At 47.4% G+C, this 20,360-nt stretch overlaps 1 protein-coding gene across 2 annotated transcripts in view; it reads right to left on the reverse strand.

Annotated features, from left to right (window-relative positions):
- LOC144169495 (neural cell adhesion molecule 2-like) overlaps window positions 1-20,360 on the reverse strand; it is a 326,391-nt gene that overhangs the window by 71,061 nt on the left and 234,970 nt on the right. The gene's annotated exons all lie outside the window — the stretch shown is intronic.

A 20,360-nucleotide genomic window follows, 5' to 3' on the forward strand; every position in this document is an offset into this window, starting at 1 on the left:
AAAAGTTACTTGGCTGTTTCTTTTACGCCAGATAAATATACCTCAATATTCCAGTTCTAAATGAAAGGTTATGGCTTTGGCATCCAACGTTCTGCACGCAGTTATCAGCGCTACAAAAATTAGGTCACAGCCTGACATTCAAAGAGCATTTTCCTGGCTCACTTATCCAAGAACTGGCCTTCTTGCAACCATGTGACTGATTGATTGATCGATTGATTGATTGATTGATTGATTGATTGATTGATTGATTGATTGATTGATTGACTGACTGATTGATTGATTGATTGATTGATTGATTGATTGATTGATTGATTGATTGATTGATTGATTGATTGATTGATTGATTGATTGATTGATTGGGCTATGAGTCACAACGTAGTAAACAGCTCCGGATTAATTTTGACCACGTAGGGCGCCGAAATCTACACAGCCGGGCGTTTTCGCTTTTCGCCCCCATCAGAAAAGCAGCTACCGCGGCCAGTATCGAGCACGGGACCTTGGGCTCAGCAGCACAACGCACGTTTTTAGATGGGGAGCGTCTTATGCTCGGGGGTATGTCCCGCGGCGTCGGCGGTGGTCCGGCGTCCGCACACCACCGTTTCATGGCCAATCCCCCACGTCTTATACTCGGGGGTATGTCCCACGGCATCGGCGGTGGTCCGGCGTCCGCACACCACCGTTTATTTGCCGATCCCCCACGTGGGTACGTGCCATAGAAGAGGAACAACAACAACAACAACAACAACAACTCCGGTTGTGCTTGCGCTTGATTCCGTGATTCTTCAGATTAAGTAGGATGGAAGCAACAGCCCCGTAAGTGAGTGTGCTGACGCAATTAAGTGAGAGCATCAGCACAAACACTAACAGCAATTACACCCAACTACAATCCACGGAACGTGTATCGATCTCGTCTTTACCAACTGCAACGGCGACGACTCTATACAACCGCTGCTACGAGATCCACTGACTGTGCACTTCAGCGACCATAAGGCCGTCATACTCAAAGTAAGAAGACGTGCAAACCTAAATAAAGACCTTTAGATACCACTTCAATCTCGTCTCACTCGCGTATATACGCATACAATAAGGAAAATTACACCCATCTTCCCGAAGGGAACCATGAATAGGATATACACTCTAAGAAAAAAGGGTAGAAAAAAGGAGGAAATCGAGGGTTTTCTCCCCCGGACCAGCGAGATTCTCCCTTTAGCTAATTACACGTAGCGCCCTCTGTACGGCCTCTACGAAACACCGAAACGGGGGAGGAAATATTCTCCCCTGTCGTCTGCGATCTGCTGTCGGCGCAGACGCCGAAAACGAAACCGTTCATCGTTGCACTGTGGCTTTCGCCGATCGGGCGCATACGACGACTATGACCAACACCTCCCCTGTGATGTGCTGCTTTCTTGTTTTCTCGCTGTCTTTCTTTTTATTATTACCATGTGCCCGCCACGCTAACGCACGGCTCGCCAGCCGTGTGTTTGAAGCAGATTCTGTGGGCACCGCTGCATGCTTGCTGTGGGCGACTCGCCTGCGCCCTGTTCAAGGTTACCACTGAATTTGTGGACGTTTTATACTGACGCCCAAGGGTAAAAGAGGTCAGCGATGATAGCAAACTGCCCCTTTTTTCGTCAACAAGCACGGACCGCAGCATATTGAAGCATAAGTTACCAATAACAATAACAAAAGGCCCCCATTCGGTAACATCTTTGCTCATGGAGGAAAGAAAAGGTATTCTTTCCTCCATGTCTTGGCTGAATGGTTGCCAGACCAGCGGTGCGCTCTACGGTAAAATAGCGAAGGCGAGGAAATAAGTATCATTACCCAAACATACCTGCCGCACTGTTTCGTGAAACGTTTTTTCTTCTTTGAGCTATTTTACTGCTTCTTACAAAACCTCAAATTAATAAAAGTTTGCAATTGCACGAGTTTTATTTGATACAATAACAAAACCCACCTAAGGCTTACGCACTGCCGTGGGGTATCGACACAAGCAACGATCTCACTGTACCTACCTGCATTCTCGGCGATCAGGGTTATAAATACTTTGTCGCCGTTTGAATGTTTAGTTGTGACTTGTGATCATGCGGACATGTGTAAAGTGTATTATATGTTGTGGTGGTATTATGCTTGCGATGTTGTGTGTTGCGTGTATTGTGCGTTGGCAGTGTCATTAATAAAGTGTATGTCGCTGTGTTGTGCTATGTTTCTTCTCAATATGTGCCCGCCCACATGCGGCCTCTGTGATGGTGGCTATAATAATATACGTTATTCATAAAGAAAACCAAGGAAACACCTTGATGTAATTGCCCACTGATGGTGATGCTTAGTAGCTACCCCCTCCCCACCCCTACTTTTTTTTTGCATCATCGGTCATTTTAAAACGTTTACGATTGCTTTCCTTCGAGCACGCCAGATGGCGAACATTGTCAAGGATGCGACAGCGACGGATACGTTTTTCGTGTTGCCTGCGTTGCCTTCGCGATGAGATTTACGATTGCAGACGATCCGCGTTTTGATGCATCGGTTGTAGCAAGGTAAGGCGACTAACAACAACTGGTTGTCCTCAAATGGCCGCACTGGATGCTTGTGATCTCGAGTGCGGTGAACGGCGGGGTTACGAGCCTTTCGGAAATAAAGGCGGCATTTTGGAAGCAATCGGTATGACTTCTACTTTGTTTACGGCGGCGCGTTCGCTCTGAACGCGTAGGCGGGGCGAGCAGCGAGACGAATGCATGAGGTCGCGCATATACGATTGGCGACATCGCTTGCTAACGGCAGTTCTGGTGCTCGGTAGGTAATTTCTTTGTTATTTTAGCGCATTTTAAGCGCACACAAGCACGGTAACCTACGTATTTGTACTTCCTCGATCCTCAAACCGATCAGCTCGCTAGGCCTTTCTCGCATGACAAGCCTTGCTTGGGTGACGCTGCGAGGAGAGGAACACTCCTCCATTAGCTCACGAAAGGGGGAAATCTTCCTCCACTCCTAGGGGTAGAAACGCGCTCCTCCCTCTTAAAGGGAGAGTCTTTCTACCTCTTAGGGAGAAATATATGATACATTCCTGTTCCACCCTTAAGGGAGAAACTACCACATCCTTTTTTCTTAGAGTGTATGAGCATTACGGGGTTGACTACATTTCCACCAAATTTGGCTAACAAACATAACGGAAACGCAAACGGAAACCCCATGACGCTCCGCATCCTACTCATGGTTCCCTTCGGGGAGACGGGTGTAATTTTAAATGCAGAGCATGTCTTTAACTCACATGTAGCGCCCACCGTCCGTCCGCAAAAGCTCAGCGCACAGGTGCGCCCTCTCTCCCACTCCTCCTCTCCCGCATCACGCTACCCTCCTCGCTCTCAACAACAGGCCCGCACCCCTCCCCCTAGACTATATAAAAAAATAATGCTTATCGACGCCTGGTTTCGATCCCACGACCCTGCGGGCGGAAAGCGAGGTACATGGTGCTCTTCCCACTGTGCCACAAAACCGACACAGAATCAAAGGCTACGAACGCGCCTTATATCCTTGAATCATTCAAACTACGTCAAAAAGCTGCTGATACAACGCATTCACTACCACCTACTCCCCAAACACTAAACGTTAACGCAATACACCCACCCCCTATGCGACGCATTTACTCAAGTCCCCCTCGCGGGGAGATGGGCCCAATTTTTTTTTTAAAAAGCGACCGCCAAAGTGCGCAGCACTTCGCGGCCGCTTTCCTCTCTCCCGCCGAAGAGAAGTAAGCCACTGCGGCGGCCTCCTTTGGCCGCCGCTCCCCCCCACCCTCCCCGCAGGAGGGAGGGAAGTAGGCTGAGCCCAATCGAGGCGTTCCTCGGCGGCGACGCATGGCGAAAGTGTGAGGGGCACGTAGTGAAACATGCTGAGCGGTGGCGGCGCGCTGCGAGTTGGCAGCATAGAAGCGCGTGCCGTCGTGCGCTCGACGTTGACGGGCGTTCACTTCGTGAGACACAGTTCGCGCCGCCGAAGCAGAGGCTTACCATCGCTGCTGCGTTAGTGGGGCTGACCTCTTCAGCTTTCATTAAAGGCGTTCTCTCTCTCTCTCTCTCTCTCTCTCTCTCTCTAGAGAGGACCCACGAGTGAGTGCTGCCTCAGCACAGTGCAGCACTCAGGAGCGAGGCGAGTGCTGAACAACGAGTGATGGACCCCAACGAATTTTAAGGTGTCACGCCGAAAATGATCAAGAGCCTTGACAGAGGTCGCACCCCTTCAATGCAGACGGTGATAACTCGTAGACGGCGGCCCGAAATTCTACCAGGTACCCCTAACCGCAACAACACGAGAGCAATCTCTAAGGCTGAAACCGCCTCCTAAAAAATATGGATTTCCATAACCTACTAACGATACATTTTAATCATGCCAAAGCCTTTCGCTGATGGCTTGAACTTTGGGTGACTACTTCGGCGTGGAGCAGTACAGCCTGCGCGTTCGGAGGGAAGAGCAAATAAAGAATCAACTACAAATGCTGACCGGCGCCACCTGCACTGTGGTACACTAGAGGCGTGGCGCCGTTACGCCAACAACGTATGCCTTAACTGCTCTCCAACATAAAGCAGGTTTCTGGGGGCGCAGCTTGCCTGAACGCCGCCTAATCCTACCGGGTGCTGCATGAGTAATTCATGTGCCCAGTTTCTAGGCTTCTGCTTCGCCGCAGCAAACCAACCTGGCGCAACAAGTTGCGGGATGACTTAATAACCGTTGCTTCCCTGCGGTTGCTTCATACCTGACCGCGCAGCGACGCCCGTGATCGTTACTCATCATATCGCCTGCGCCGCTGGAAAAGCACCGCTCGCGGCCACAATGCGCTGCTCAGTCTTCTTCTCATCCTTGTTCTCCTCCCCGTTTCGCCCGCCGCCCATGATTCTCATTCTCGCGTCGTTTAGCTAGTGCTGAATGCATTTTTCGGCGGGATATGTGCTTAGAGCGTATCTTGTGGGGCATGTTTTACAGGCGGAGGGCTATTTTGCTTCTTATCTGGCTCCTTTAGCGTCATTACCCTTTCGTTTTCGCTCGATCTCCATCCGAAATTCTAACACCTTTTTTCGTTTATTCCCCAAAGTTCTGGCTTAAGTCTTCCCGGGTCCCCATATTTTATTAAGGCTCTTGGCAGCCCTTATGTCCGAGCTCGCCATTATGTATACTGGTTACTCAACATTGACATCTACGACGCACACTTTTTTTTTTCGTTTGTCGCTTACGGGAAACTAAATTCAATTTACAATTTTGTTTTTGTTCTTCACTGTGAACGTTCACGGCCCTCCTCATCTGCATCCAAGTCCTACCTGGTAGAATTGGCCGCATTCTACGCGTGTTTCAAGGCTCACCTGCTTAACGATTTTTTTTTCTTTTTCGCCTTTTATTTTTTCACCCTGTCGGCACTTCTTGATGCCCTAAGTCCACCTCTTGCCTAACCGCATTTCTTCACTGCGCGTCTGGTGGACTATGTGTACCTTCAATGCTTTTCGTCACTCATACAGCTCTCGGCACTCCAGGTGCCATTTAAGGAAGAAAGAAAAAAGCTCTACGGAGATATTTCCTTTATTATTATTAAAACACACCGCCTCTACCTTGTAAAATTTCTATACCCCTACATTAACCTTGTTGAAACGAAAGGCGTAAGGAACAAAGCGGGTTAAAAAAGACAATAAAGCGTTTATTCTGCGTTGAGGATTTTCGCCTTAATCCGGTGCCATGACAACATACGGGGTTGCGTTTCCTTTATTTAAGAGGGGGGCGGGGAACTACAGGATGATTGAAATGGTACTTCTGGCACTTTGATACCAGAAAGGTTCTGATTACAGGGCATAAAATGAGGGTACCGCTTCAAGTTCAGAGCAGCACTTGGAACAGGATGTTGGTTTGACCTTTTGTCGATGTCGTTAATATATAGTACGTCTTCTTCGCATTAAATACCTATACTTCTCTTTATGAACCCCAATTCTCGTCGCTTTCGTGCTACGAACGAGGTTGTATTGCTTTAAATGTTTTCTTCCCGTAAGGCTGCGGTAAACTAACGAAGTATAACTTACTACTGACAGTGAATTTACGAAGCCTCCGAAGTCAGTTCAACATACGTTTTTCTCGATCAGTCGATTTAAATGCGTGTGTTCTCGGCGTTCTTGCCAACCGATAACCACATGAACATGTTTTCTTTTGTGCGCATTAAAAATCCACAAGCCCTGTGGCGTGTGCGCCGAATCTATAAGTATTAAAAACTGGCCGGCTCGTGTCACAAGCAACGTTCGTTCATAACAGCAGAAAGCGGAGACTCTCTGGTCACTACATTCAATTGCTGCCAAGCATTTTTTAGCAACTGCAGCAAAACGAATCATGGCGTTCATTGGCAGACGATCGTAATTTCATTACACATAGCTTCTCATCTTGCGGCGAGGTCGTGAACGGAACGGCCTCTTGCTTGAAACTTGAAGAAAAGAAAGCAGCTCAAATTTAGGCGCTTGAACCGTTCCATGGTGGTCACTCGTTTCGCTCCTGCCTGTTTTCATCTGGTGAGTAGAAACACCTGCAGTAAAGGTGCCTGCCGTGTTTGTTGACGTTTAAAGACGCTTTCGACGAACGACGGACCACCGCAGGACAATGCGGAGAAACGAGACGGAGCGGCCCCTAAGCCGAGGGATGCGCAGGGGCTTTAGAGGGCTCAAGACGCGGTAGTGGCAGCTCATTAGACTTCGGACCCAGGCTCGCTCACCAGGGTCTTTGCACTCGCAGCGGAATTTTCTGCGGAGTTGCCTGTCCTCAATAGCGTTCCCACTCCCTGGGACGGAGGACGCTTGCGGGGCGTGTAGGAAAAGGAGGGAGCTGGCTTCTTAACGCTGCTCTGGTTTCTGTTATACTACGGGATGTGATTTCTCTACGACAGGAGCTGTTTTAGATACAGCGATTCAACGGTAGTGGTCTATAACATCTATACGTACAGTTCTTCTGAGTGCGCTGGTTATTAATGCATAGATATTTTGTAAACATTCGTGTTTTTGGTAACGATAATGTTTGTTATAAAAAAATCGCATTAAGATGTTTACGTCGTGCTACTAGCCTTTGATGAACAGAAGTAAACTAGCGAAGCTATTTATTCAAAATGCATGCTTATGAACTTCAGTGCTTCTCAGAGGGACCTACGCGGAAATGCGGAATGGACTGCGCAATTTTCTCACAAAAGAATCAATCGGCCTCGTGCATAGTCAGCATGGTAGCACAGCTACGCTTGAAAAAAAATGCCTTCGCTGTCCTCTGCGGCTGCCTTAGCTTCATTTGTGAGAGTTTGGTGTGACTACCTTTAAAAAAAGACCGCGTTTTCTTTCTCAGCACAGCTGCAACCGCAGCTGTTTATGGCGCAGCTGTTTATAAGAAAGAAGCAGCGTTTTCTCTTCTTTTTGCAAAATTCCGCGTATGTGGAAATGGTGACTAGAGTGGCTGAAGGCGCTCTCGAGCACGGCACGTGAAGGGAACATCTGCTGATGGCCACAGCACGCCCATAGAATCCCGGCTGGGAAGCTATAGGCTTTATTTACTGGCGTGGCACGCATGCAAGCAACCCTGCGTGTGCGCCGTCACTGGGTATACGTCGGGCTCGGCAAGATGGCGGTACTTGTACGCGCTAAGCACAAGACGTGTGTTTGATGTTCCAAACTGTTCCCCACCGAACGTAAAGTAGTGCCTCGACTTCAATGTGAGTGCAATTAATTAATAGCATACCTGTTGACACCTCTGTTGAGAATCGGATTGAAACGGGGCAGACGACGCGCGCGGGAGTTCGTTTTCCCTACGAGGCGCGGGTGCAATGGCACAAGCCGTGCCATGACTGTGCCGAAGAAGCACGGACATGGCCGTTTCTAGTGTTGCGAAGCGAACAAATTGACAGCTAAACATTTTATTGAATACCATCTGTAGATTGACTCAGCTTCACGTATTTGCCAGTTTATTTCTCGCTACCGCAGGCGTCGATTCGCTGTAGAGGGAGAAGGTGACGCGGGTGTGCGATGGAGGCCTTACTTCGCGCTCTGGGGTCTAATGTCGTTGTAAATACAGCTCGACGTACAATGTGCATGACGTGCGGAAGGACTTGGGGGACGTTAGACCTAAATATAAGACGTTGAGACTAACGCTTCGCTTTCGGGTGCATCGCTGTCAAGAAGTACCCATTGGAAAAATCATGCACCCTTAAGTCTAATGACGATGGTTGAACGCGAAGGTTTCTCGTGATGTTTTCTTGTTTGGCCAATTCCACATTGCGAGCATGTGCTACTCTGGAGCTACGCACCACTTTTCTAGAATACGCACACCAACTATCGGGGGGCGCACTCCGTAGGCTTAACGTTTGGGTTCGGGTTGTACGGCGTGAATCGGTACTTACTGCTTGGTGTTCGCTTCGACCATGTCTAAATGGAGCAATCGAATAGACGCTGGCTCCATAACGCGAGAGACCCGGGTTCAATTCCGGCCACAGGAAGCGTTTTTTTTTTTCGCCGGACCCAGGATCATTCATCATCATCGTCAGAGAAAGTTGGCTTTCTTGCTGGGCGTATTGGCATGACATTAGTGGCAACACTAAAGCTTCGCTTTAAAAGTAGTTATCGTACTCAGCGGACTTTAAACTGAGGATACCGGTTACATTATAAAATCTCAAAGGGAAGTGTCAGGCCTATATTATAAGTTCTGACGCTAACCCATACCCGAAAGTTTTTCTGTTAGTCTAGCAACCTTATACGTATCAACAGAGAATATATACCCGTAGTAGGGTTTTCAACAACCCTTGAGGGACAGGAATTATGTATGCTGCAGCGCTGCGCGTTGCTACAGACGCCGCTGCTTGGGCTTGGTTCAACCAATGAATGAACCAATCAATTACTCACAGCGCAAACACTAGGAACCTTGACTACAAGAAATCTGCTCCCGTACCGTGACTTTTATACGCGCACTCTCAAACCTAGCGAAGTATCACACCCGCCGAGCAGCCCATGCCCATAACGAGGTGTTGAACAACATTTTGTGAGGAATGCACGCTGCATTTGTACGATAATTTGTTGTTGGAGCAGCCAAACCATATAATCAAGGTATTTGAAATGAGAGTTCGTGCTTTCATCCACAGTGGTTGTCTAAATGTGTTTGCATACGCGGCACTGAGCCTTTCCGCTAAGTTGTCACCAGCTTTTGTTTGTCCTCTCAGTTTTGGTGTGTACAAGGTAATGCTTAATTTGTACTACGTTCAACGAACCTGTGCGCAAACAGCGTTCACAAAAGTATAGGTCTCAATATTCTTTTTAAAAGTCAAGCTTTTTAAGTCTCACAGATAGCGTTAGACGTCGCTACATGAGACATTGCGGGAAAGCTAACTTTACCCAACGGGTTTACAAAACGGTGATCATGGTAAGCGAAGGCACACCAAGCCCTTTCCGTTGTCGGAATCTAAACTGGGTCGTTCGCGTTATGAAGCCGATGCTTATGCGATTGCGTCATTCGGACACGATCGAAGTAGTTTGGTTTTTTTGGAATTAGGCTTTGACCCAGGTTGCATGGGAGGAAGCTCCACGTTTACCCCATCTTTCTCGAAAGAATTTTTTGCAAAATGTTTGTTCACAGACTCAGCAGAAAAGACACCGCTTGTTTGTTTCCACTGGCATATGAACCCTCTTTCGGTGACCGTAATAAGGCTGAACCAATTGAAGCGTTTTTGGTCCTCAGTGTTGGGCCGCTGGACGAACGCCCACGGTAACGTCTTTGAATCTACGTCCGCATGCGACGAGTGCAAAAAGAAAATTTCCGGCAAGTTTTCAATATGGGAAGACTCCCTACGGTTTGTAGATATTGACCGACAGCCTGGGAACAGAAACCACGCTCACTCACTCACTCACTCACTCACTCACTCACTCACTCACTCACTCACTCACTCACTCACTCACTCACTCACTCACTCACTCACTCACTCACTCACTCACTCACTCACTCACTCACTCACTCACTCACTCACTCACTCACTCACTCACTCACTGAAACCTAACATCACAATCCTTGCCCATCGCCCTAGAGCGTGCAAAGCAAGTTGCCGGAAGATATAAAACACGGAAGTTATTTCCACCAAACATACATTCGTCTCGCTTCATCTTTGCCCTTCGCCTGCCCTACTTTCGCGAGGAGCTCTCCGTGTGCCTCGAACCGAAAGCCCCGGAGTCAAGCAACTCCGGAGAACCAGGCGGATTGGTATACGCCTTATGGCACACTTACTGAAAAGAGCCCCAACGATGGGGCGAAGCTCGGAGGCCGTCAGCGTAATGGTTTCCCTGGCGCTGCTTTTATCGTGGCGAACACGGCAGGCCTGGCGCTATTTTCCCGAGCTGCCGCCGCGCTTTCCATAGGGCACGGCTCAGGCAGGCCGTCCCGCGGTGCGGCCGCGCTTTATGGCGCCGAACAACAACCAAAGGCGGCCATATGGCCTCGTCCCAAGCACGGGCAACCGCTGCGCGCTGCTTATGCGATGCGCCCAGAAGAGATTTCGGCAGATCCACCGTCCTTGTGCATTGCCTACGCCAGGGGCCGCTCTATACCGTCGGATGGGCTTTCCGTCCACGGATTCTCGTCTCGACGGCGTAAGGAATACTTTGAATGGCTGTACTTTCTTTCTCAAATTTATTTTGGCTTTCATTTTTGTATTCGCGTTTATTTTTAGGCGTTTTTAAAAATTGCATGTCGGTTTTAAAACCTAACTTTTACCCGTTCTTTGTGTAATGTTCTTTCATACGTGATAATAAAAAACGAGAACCTTCGTCGTGCCTGTTGACCTGTGTTCGAACTTAAGACGAAAGCATACCAGTAGTGTTTAGGTACTTTTTTTTTTTTTTTGCCGAGTCGGTTTTTCTGCATTCTTTCATGTATCTCAGTTATTTTATTCCGTTTGAACACACGCTTGTATTTCAATTGGCAGTGAGATATTTGAATGGCGCCCCCTGGCTGTGACGTCGTCTTAGGAACTCGCGCCGCTGTCGTCTGCTACACTCCGCTTCTGAGGTCAGCAGTGTCTGTGCTAGAAATCTCCCGCTTTGAAGCTTTCGTGCATTACAAAGCGGGTTTCTGGTAATTCAGTAATTTTTGCCAGCTTCCGACACATCTGAATAATCTCAAGCTGTATCCCCCACAACACACGAGGAGAGAGAGGACAACTCTCTTCAGAACATCGGTCAGAAGATCGTGTGTAACTCATCCTTTCTAGCTTGTTCACGAGGTTCAGCGCTCAGATCTCCTTGATAAGTATTCAAACTGCGTAGGCTTCCCTACAGTGTTTTTGAGATGCTCTTATGAAGACTCGGCAGTCTAATGCTGCGTACCAAACAGCGGGCCCCTACACGCGTATCGCAGCGCAGAAAATAAAGCGGCTGTCTTCTATTTCTTTCGTTATTGTTGACTTGTATCAGTTGAATGCGTGTGCGTGTGCGTGTGCGTGTGCGTGTTCGCGTGTGCGTGTGTGCGTGAGCGTGTGTGTGTGCGTGCGCGTGCGTGTGTGCGTGTGTGTGTGTGTTCGTGTGCGTGTGCGCGTGCGCGTGTGCGTGCGTGTGTGTGTGTGTGTGCGTGCGTGTGTGTGTGTGTGCGTGTGTGTGCGTGTGTGTGTGTGTGCGTGTGTGTGTGTGTGTGTGTGTGTGTGTGTGTGTGTGTGTGTGTGTGTGTGTGTGTGTGCGTGTGTGTGTGTGTGTGTGTGTGTGTGTGTGTGTCCAATGCATTAATTTTTCTGCACGGTCTCAAATGTCTCATTAGTAGGTTTGCGGATGTTTGGGAGGCTCGCAAAGACCGTGTGGATATTTTGCTGTATGGCGTATACATTCCCTTCTTCACAAATTGGCTTTCGTTATGGCTGCGTGCAAGAAGGTGCATATCCGAAGCTTGCGTCGTTTATTCACATGCAAATACAATGAGAGGGTTTTTGATACGCCACAGCGATAGCGCCCCAAACAGCGTTGTCCAGAGTACTCGAAGGCGGCTTTTGTGCCCCGAATTTCTATCGAAACCATCATTATTATAACGAACTGACTCAAACCGAACAATTATGACATGATTACGGTGTTGAAGGCTTGATATACTTGCTAACGAACGTAATAAATAGTATACATGCATATATTACAAGAATCGAAACCGATCAGTATTTCCAAGCAGCTCTTTATTGTTTTCTAACCCCTCCAGGCGTAAAGGACAAATCCTGGTCTACTCGGGATGGTGTTCTATGAACTGAAGAAAATCACTGCTACTGTCTTATCCTGGACTGAGGAACCAGCCCAGTAATCATCTCGATTTTACGGTGAAGCAAAGTTTTCTCCTCTTCTTCCTCCTCCTCTTGAGTGCAGTTTTCCTATAACGCATATCTGAATATTGGGAAGATATGGCTGTGGAAAATGTACAGAAATATCTCTCCAGGTCTGAAAAAACATGGTGTTGCTGTAGCTTTATGTAGACGTGACTCGTTTAGCTCAATGAATCTCCATACTGGTTAGAAGCTTGGTATAAAACCACCACGCGCCTAGACACACAGTGGGTTATTTGGAACTCAACCTACAGTTTTTGAAGCCCATATTGCATGTCAGCATACGTTCCGGCCATAACAACGCAAATCGATGGGATACAGTACTTTCGAGCGTTCGGGAAGGTTGAAAAACTGTTTTACCTTACATATGATTACGGGGAGCAGTAATGTCTTATGCCAGAGCCGACAGCCCCGAAGGCCTGGAATTTGTTTTGGGCTTATATTTTCACTGTTGTCGGGTACTAGCAGCTGGCTGTTCCCTTTGTTCGAAAGATAGCTCAATACAGAAGCGGACGCCTAGCTCCGGCTCTTTGCGCTCCGCACAGGACCGCTTTCGCAAGGAACGGGGCGACGCCGGCAATTTTTTGTTCCGTAGCGGTATCCAAAAATATATTTTTACTCATGCCTTGAGCTAGTGTATGCGATTTTAAGCCTATTATTATGATGAAAAGTTGCGCACACGCAAGATCTGGTGCAAACAAGCATCAAAAGTCAATCGAGCGCAAAGAACAGCAGGGAGAGCGAGCCCGAGTGAAGCAGACGACAAATGCGAGAATCCCTAAGCCGACGTCACGGAGGCGCGCTTCGCAGCGCCGCCCGTGGTCGCGCTCACCGCTAATACAACCAGAGCGCGCCACAATTGTTATCAGTTTGACTCACAATTTTTTTTTATCGCTGTGACAGCACCGGCATTTAAAAAATTCAAATCTCAGCTTTCCAAAGACTGAGGGTTGATAGACATTTACTTTATCATCCGGGTGAAGTACTTTTATGTCTGCGAAGAGGCTTGAATCAACGCCAGTGGGAACGATCAAGCAAGAATTATCAAAGCTCGTCGAGTCGGCAGGCCAGCAGTCACCCTCTGTCAGGGCTGCAGCTGCTTATTAACATTACATAGCGTATACTGTAGGCCATTAACTTTTCATTTTCCAGCAGCCAACTCGATGCTGTTTCGTTTTGTTTCTGTGTTAGTTTTTTTTTTTAAATCTGCTTCATTTCCTCATCTCTGAACAATTCACAGGTTGAAAGCTTTTTTTCTATTGTTACCAGAAACGTTTCGAGCAGTTTATCTTAACGAAAAAATACGCTGGTTTGGGGCGTCGTTATTTTTTATTGGCATCGCAGACATAGATGGTGTTACTGCCTTACTTATAGTCTAAATGCATGTAGTTTTATATTTACCCTTGCTCTTCGCAACAGCTTCTTTCGAGTATTGAAGGCGCCAGAGCAGCGGAAATTATATACTGCCCACAATGACTGGTTTAGATTCACGCTCTCTGGGGCATTCCTAACGGCTCCATCATATCTGGTTCCATCCTCCCTGTCTCTTGCGAACCTTTAGGAGGGTCCCTCAAAAACGATGTTCTGCCTTCCTAATTAGGCAATACCTCGTCTAATAAATGACCAGTAACTGACTCTATGCATGCATACTTCAATCTTTTTGTTGGTGTCATAACCAGTACGCAGTACGTAAGGCTGAAAGTGTTAATGTGATCTGTAGCGTGCGACAGTAAACATAAAAACGCGGACACCATCTGTTCGTGTTATATCAATACCCAATTACTCAACGACACTCAGAATGGTGGAAATTGCCTCTTTGTCAATGGGAAACCCTTCATCGGGCACTAGGAAAAACCTACCTGATATAGCGGGCTTTGATATCCTCGCTGTTTAGGAAAAAGACCCGGAAATCGAGCGAAGGCACGAACGTTATCGCTCGTTTCTGCATACGTTACCCCGCACTACGAAGTACACTTCCGGGTTTACATTCGCGAGGAAACAGGCGCGCATTTACTTTACGTTCAACGTATACGCAACAGTTATGACTCGCTCTGCCACTTCAAACACATCGCGTGTGTCCTTTCAAATGTTAGCTGCGAAACAGCGTGGCTGCTACTAACCCGTACTTGACTTTTCCGTCTACAAAGCCTGTCGTACGCGCACGGCAAGCCCTATGTGTGCAGCGCTCCATTAAGCTGAGACACCATTTCCAGCGCCATGCCATTAGCCGTATCGTGTGTGGAACTACGTTTATTTATGAGCTTGCTAAAAACAAAAAAGGACCCATCATTTTTATATAAAGGCGCGTCGGCAAGCCCCGTTACACCTTGCAGGCCTGCGTACCACAGAAAGTTAAATCTGTATATCCCGACTTCTACTCTACTCAAAAAGCTCTCAAAGTACTCAACAATTCTGCGTGTGGAGTGAGTCCACATGAAGTAGGCATCCCCAATGAAGTCAAATTCGGCCTGTACGACCAACATTACATCGAAAAGTAAATACGGAGTCGGCTGCAAATTTTAGCTGGCTTCCCGCGCTTAGTCAATATAGATCACACGGTACTCGTCTGTTGAGTCAGCCCAGCCATGTAGTACTTTCCTCTGCTTTGGAATAAGCAGTTTTATATCACATTATAAATGCTTTTTAATGAATACATTATATGACTCGATGCAGATCAATAGAGCTCACACTGAACCACGCGTTACAGACAAGCGAATGGACGAAGCTTTTATGGGGAGATGCTTAGTGGGAACGTCTAGGAACGCTTACACAATGAAATTAGCAGATTCCTCTTTTGATCTATATATATATATATATATATATATATATATATATATATATATATATATATATATATATATATATATATATATATATATATATATATATATATATATATATATATTGTAAGCGCTGGTTAGTCCTCCGACACCAGAGGAATGTGCGTCCGGACAATCCCCCGGTAGTTGTACACAAACGGTATGTGCCAGGTACTAGCAGAAGGGTATGCACCAGTGGACTCGTACTCCGGAGGCCTGTCTTCCACATGCAATCATGCTTAATCATCGTCATCAGTTATCTCTCATCATCAACGCCCGTTTTGGTTGTTCTCGGGGGCTCGCTCCCTGTCCCGTAGGACAAGGCTCGCCTAATAAAGACGTTCTCCAAGACTACTGGTGCGCGCCTTATAATATATATATATATATATATATATATATATATATATATATATATATATATATATATATATATATATATATATATATATATATATATATATATATATATATATATATGGACAGAGAGACAGAGAGAACTCTTTAATGTGGGCTGGAGAGGTCAGCTCTGCTGCTAGCGGCAGTGCTTGCTACGCCAGATGGCGATGATTACAATCCAGTGAAGTGAATGTGAGAGATTGGGAAGGCAACAATTATAGAGAAAACAGGACGGTAATATCCCATACTGCATTCACCAATGCTGGTGAACTCGGTTGGGATGACGTACATAAAAATATTCGTTATGCAGTATTTGAATTTAATGCTCCTATATACTTATACACTCTTATATTCCTCATTCCTTATGTACGCATGGGACTTGTTGGGAGCACCCTCCGCCCACTTCTTCACGTCGTTATGTCCACAACATCAACGGTAAAAAGGCTGGAACGTTATCGTATAGATCACTCTGGAGAAAACATGGTTGACAAAGGCCCACCAGTGAAGGTGCAAGTTGTCGGCACTCACAGTGAACTAAGAAAAAATAATCGCAACTCAAGAAAACTGCAGTTGCTCGTATACGGCTACGTATATATATTCTGCTTATTTTCAGACTTGAGTTTTTACATCAATTGCCTGCTCAGCACCACTTTCGTAATCGTAACCCAGCACGACGTTATTTCGTAAGTATGCGCGCCTCGGTAAAGACAGACAGCCTTAAAGGGACACGGAAGTGAGCTCCGTTTCCCTCGGGCAATCCTCGCAGCCGATTCGCGGATGTTTGCTGCTGTGACGACATACTCGCCAGTCCGCAGCGTCTAATTGTGTGAATAGTTGGCATGTTTAGGCGGTACAATTTGTGTGGAAACAGACAAAACGCAGATACAGGTGAGAAAATAGTCAAAAATCCAGATGGCTGTAATTGTAGAAAAACCTGCGGTTGATTCATCTATCGTAGGAATCGGTAAAACATGGATGTGAAATGTGCAGCGAAATCTACAGCGAAATGAGCACGATTTGCGGGTCGGCGGCTGTATTGTGGATGTGCTTGGCGAGTGACGTCGTGGTGGCGGGTCGCTTCGACAAAGATTTACTGGCGTCATTCCCGTGACGGATCTAACGTCAGTGAAATCTTGGTGCATCGTGGAATAAAACACTTTCGTGTAAAATATAAAACCCGAAAACTAACAACGCGAAGTATAACGTACTCTTTATTACTAAAGGTTGCTTCCCCGCAAGAGGACCCCGTGTGCAGGGGTGCACCCTTTACAGGCCGTTTGCTTCGTGGAACTGGCGTCATTTCCGTGACGAATATGACGTCAGTGAAATCTCTGTGTGTCCAGAAATAAAACACTATCGCGTCAAAACTGCTTTCAAAGTAATGCGACGCGCGGACCTTGAAAATATAGCTTTCTCTTCGGCCGCCCCTTAGAAATAAACTAATGCTCTCAAGTGTTGTTAAACCGCCAAATAATGAACTACATTGGCTAAATTACACACTGCAGCCGCGTATAAGACGGCAAATTTGCTTCGGTATCCCTACAACCATAGCTATACCTAAATGCGCCCACAGAAACAGAATATTGTCGCTTGAAGACACAAACGCGTGAGAGCAGGGTTGCTTTCAATCACGCAACAACGCCCAAAACAAAGCGAGCGTGCACAGAACGGTCCTCCTAAACTCTTCACTGCACCTGTGAGTCGCGCAAAGGCCGCGCTGTCCAGTCCTCCCTCATTATCAGCGTAAACTCCAGCCGGGACATCTTCCGCGGACGCTAATCGGGCGCGCTCAAAGTGGCATCGATTACGCGCTCCAAGCTTAATTATCCCTTCTTGGGGAAGGAAGCTGCCTGATTGCATCTACCCGCTCTTCTTTACCCTCCGCTTATAAACAACGCGTCCCTCGAGTCGCGTGGCACTGCCAGAAAAGAGCCCTAAATACTACGTTTGCTTCGGACGAAGCCTTCACGCCGGTAACGTTCTACCGGGGTAGAAACCCTGGAAAGAAGAGCACGCCTTGCATCGAAGCAGTGCAGCAAATGAATATAACGGCAGCCGGTAATATTAAAACCTTCCAGAGCACCCCCAAGAGAACAGACAAACAAACAAACGAAAACATTTTCTTTACGAGGGCATCAAAAAGAAACAAAAAGAAGCCTGAACTCGGTGAGAGGGCGAACGAGGAATAAATTAGCAGGGCGAAGGTGCTCCCCGGGCGGAGGAGCAATATTGCGTACGAGCAGGATTTTACTTTATTTTTGGCGCGTTAAACCCGGCTAGGGAATAGTCGGGTCGGCGCGTTACAAAATTCGCAAAAAAGAGGCAGTCCTGCGCGCAGCACGTCTTCGCGCCATGCTGTTTGTACAAGGCGAGGAAACAGACCTCGCCCGCGGACCCGGCAGGGAAGGCTCGGAGCAGCCGTTGTTGTTCCCGGGAAGCGATCAATGCGGCGCCGCCAAAATTAGGATCGGCCAAAACAAGACAGCGGCTCTCCCCTGCACTTCCGGGCAACTCTGGGCATGGCCGCCCTGTGGGCTGCGGAGCGCCAACGGCTAATGGAACAGCAAACACTGCTTAAACGACTGGGTGTGGAATGATTGGCAAACAGAATCCGTGTCTCAGTAACGGCATTCATGAGGAAAGGCGTCGAGAAGCCGCAAGACGGATTTCTGCAAGACTACTTCCCATAGAGGAAAGTATTTAAAGTCCCTATCTTCTGGGAATATGTCGTGGTTCAGCTTCAACACAGTGGTCCCTATTGAGCAATCCCCGAAGTCAACAATGAAATTTCAGTGAATGGCTATGTCGACTGAGCGATTTCTTTAAAAAGTTCGGCCTACGCTCCGGCATAATGCAATGCGAAGATGACGCTCTCTATTACCCAACGCCACAGCGCAGATCATGTTACCGAGTCCAGTTAAATGCACGTTACTCTCATTCGCCCAAATCGCTTAGTTAGCGGCATAGATTGGTCGTTTCAGTGCACTGAGTTGAAACCGAACACACGTGGTAATATTAGAGAGTACGTTCGGCAGCATAAGAAAGAGATTTGCTGAGCGATAATAGATCCGCAGCTTCGAGGTTGTGACATCGACGACTGCCTCGAAACCTCGATTAGTCTGAATAAGCCTAGAGAGCCGTCCACGCGCCAAGGTAATTCCGCGACTCAAAATGTGCGCACAATTTAAGCATCCCCTCTGCGGTGGGAAACTAACTCTGGCTTCTGCTCCAGAAACGTAATATAAAAACACCCGCGTTCAACGCGCTCGCTGAGCTTTAATGGACCCCGGGTAGTGCTGTCAATGTTTTCCATCTTAACACGAAAGTGTTTTATTTTTGAATACACCAAGATTTCACTGACGTCATATCCATCACGGAAATGACGCCAGTACAACGAAGCAAGCGGCCTGTAAAGGGTGCACCCCTTCACACAGCGTCTTTTTTCGGAGAAGCAACCTATAGTACTAAAGAGTACCCTATACTTAGGGTTGTTGTTTTCGGGTTTTATATTTTAACACGAAAGTGTTTTATGCCAGGATCGGGATACACCAAAATTTCACTGACGTCATATTCGTCACAGAAATGACGCCAGTATACCTTTGCCGAAGCGACCCGCCAGCAGCACGTCTCAGCTCAGCTCAGCTGCAGATTTCGCTGCATATTTCACTTTCGTGATTTACCGATTCCTATGACAGAGGAATCAGCCAGAGTTTTTTTTGTTTCTTTCTCAATGTCACTTACTACGGCTGCTATGTGCAGCAAATCCACACTCTTCACAATGGCGTACTCTTACCGATTCGGTATTTTTCCTTGGTGTGCGTGGAACATAAACCCGGCAATATTCTCCCCTTGAAACGCCGACAGCTCGTCCTCCACCCAGTAAAGCCACAGAATGAGGGGAGGCGGATAGGAGGGTGTGAGTGCGCGCATTTCGCCTTGATGGGGACCGCACACGCGTGGAACTTACAAATGACTTTCGCGTTATGGATACCCGCGTCATCATCTCAAAAGAGCGCCCCGCATTCCTTTCGAATTTCGCTGGAATAAAAACGGAAACAGCACGCTCATAGACCGAACGTCCTCCCGTGCTCCATTAATGGCTCCCTTGAGCATTCGCGGGAAGCGATCAATGGCGTGGGTGGGAAAGGATCGGCCATAACTTTTCTCCGCGTTCCCATTGCCCCTTCATTTACGGCTCTTTCGTGTCTACAGGGAGGGGACAATTTTAGCGCCTGCAGACCTGCATGTTCGGGGCGTCATTTCAGTGCTTTCGTGGGGCCGCCTAGGTTATTCTACAGCCAGCGCGTGGGGGCTGTTTTGCACTGTAAAAGTGGAATCGTTCATCGGCGGCAAACGCCAGTGGCATGGCAGTGAAGTCGCTGTGTTCAGCGGCCGTCGCCGGAGACAGGCAGATAAAGGGTGAGGGAGAAAGCGGGGTAATTCGTCATATGCGATCTGTTGTTATCTTCCACTGTTAACCAAAATGAAAAAGAGAGAACGAGAGATGAAACCGTATCCTTGTATTGAACGTTACTTCAGGGGATTATGCCGCAAGTAGAACTAGATATTTAATTCCTTTCAGGGGTATTTTCCCCGTCATGAAAGTTTAAGGTAGAGTTTTAAGGGTGCTTCAGTGAAATTGACTTCGTATTCGGCACGTTTCGTGTTCTTCAAACACTCCGGAAATATCCATCGAATAACTTTCCAAACGCACATCCGGCATTCTCCAGAATGAAATGAAATGAAAGCGAGGAACTTTAAAAGTCGAACCGTCAGCGTTACCCAGGGCGATCGGCACTGCCGGCATACCACATCTAATC

This window comes from Haemaphysalis longicornis, unplaced genomic scaffold (genome assembly GCF_048455015.1).
Source record: "Haemaphysalis longicornis isolate Haplotype H1 unplaced genomic scaffold, Haemaphysalis longicornis Haplotype H1 scaffold_2, whole genome shotgun sequence".
Lineage (NCBI taxonomy): Eukaryota > Metazoa > Arthropoda > Arachnida > Ixodida > Ixodidae > Haemaphysalis > Haemaphysalis longicornis.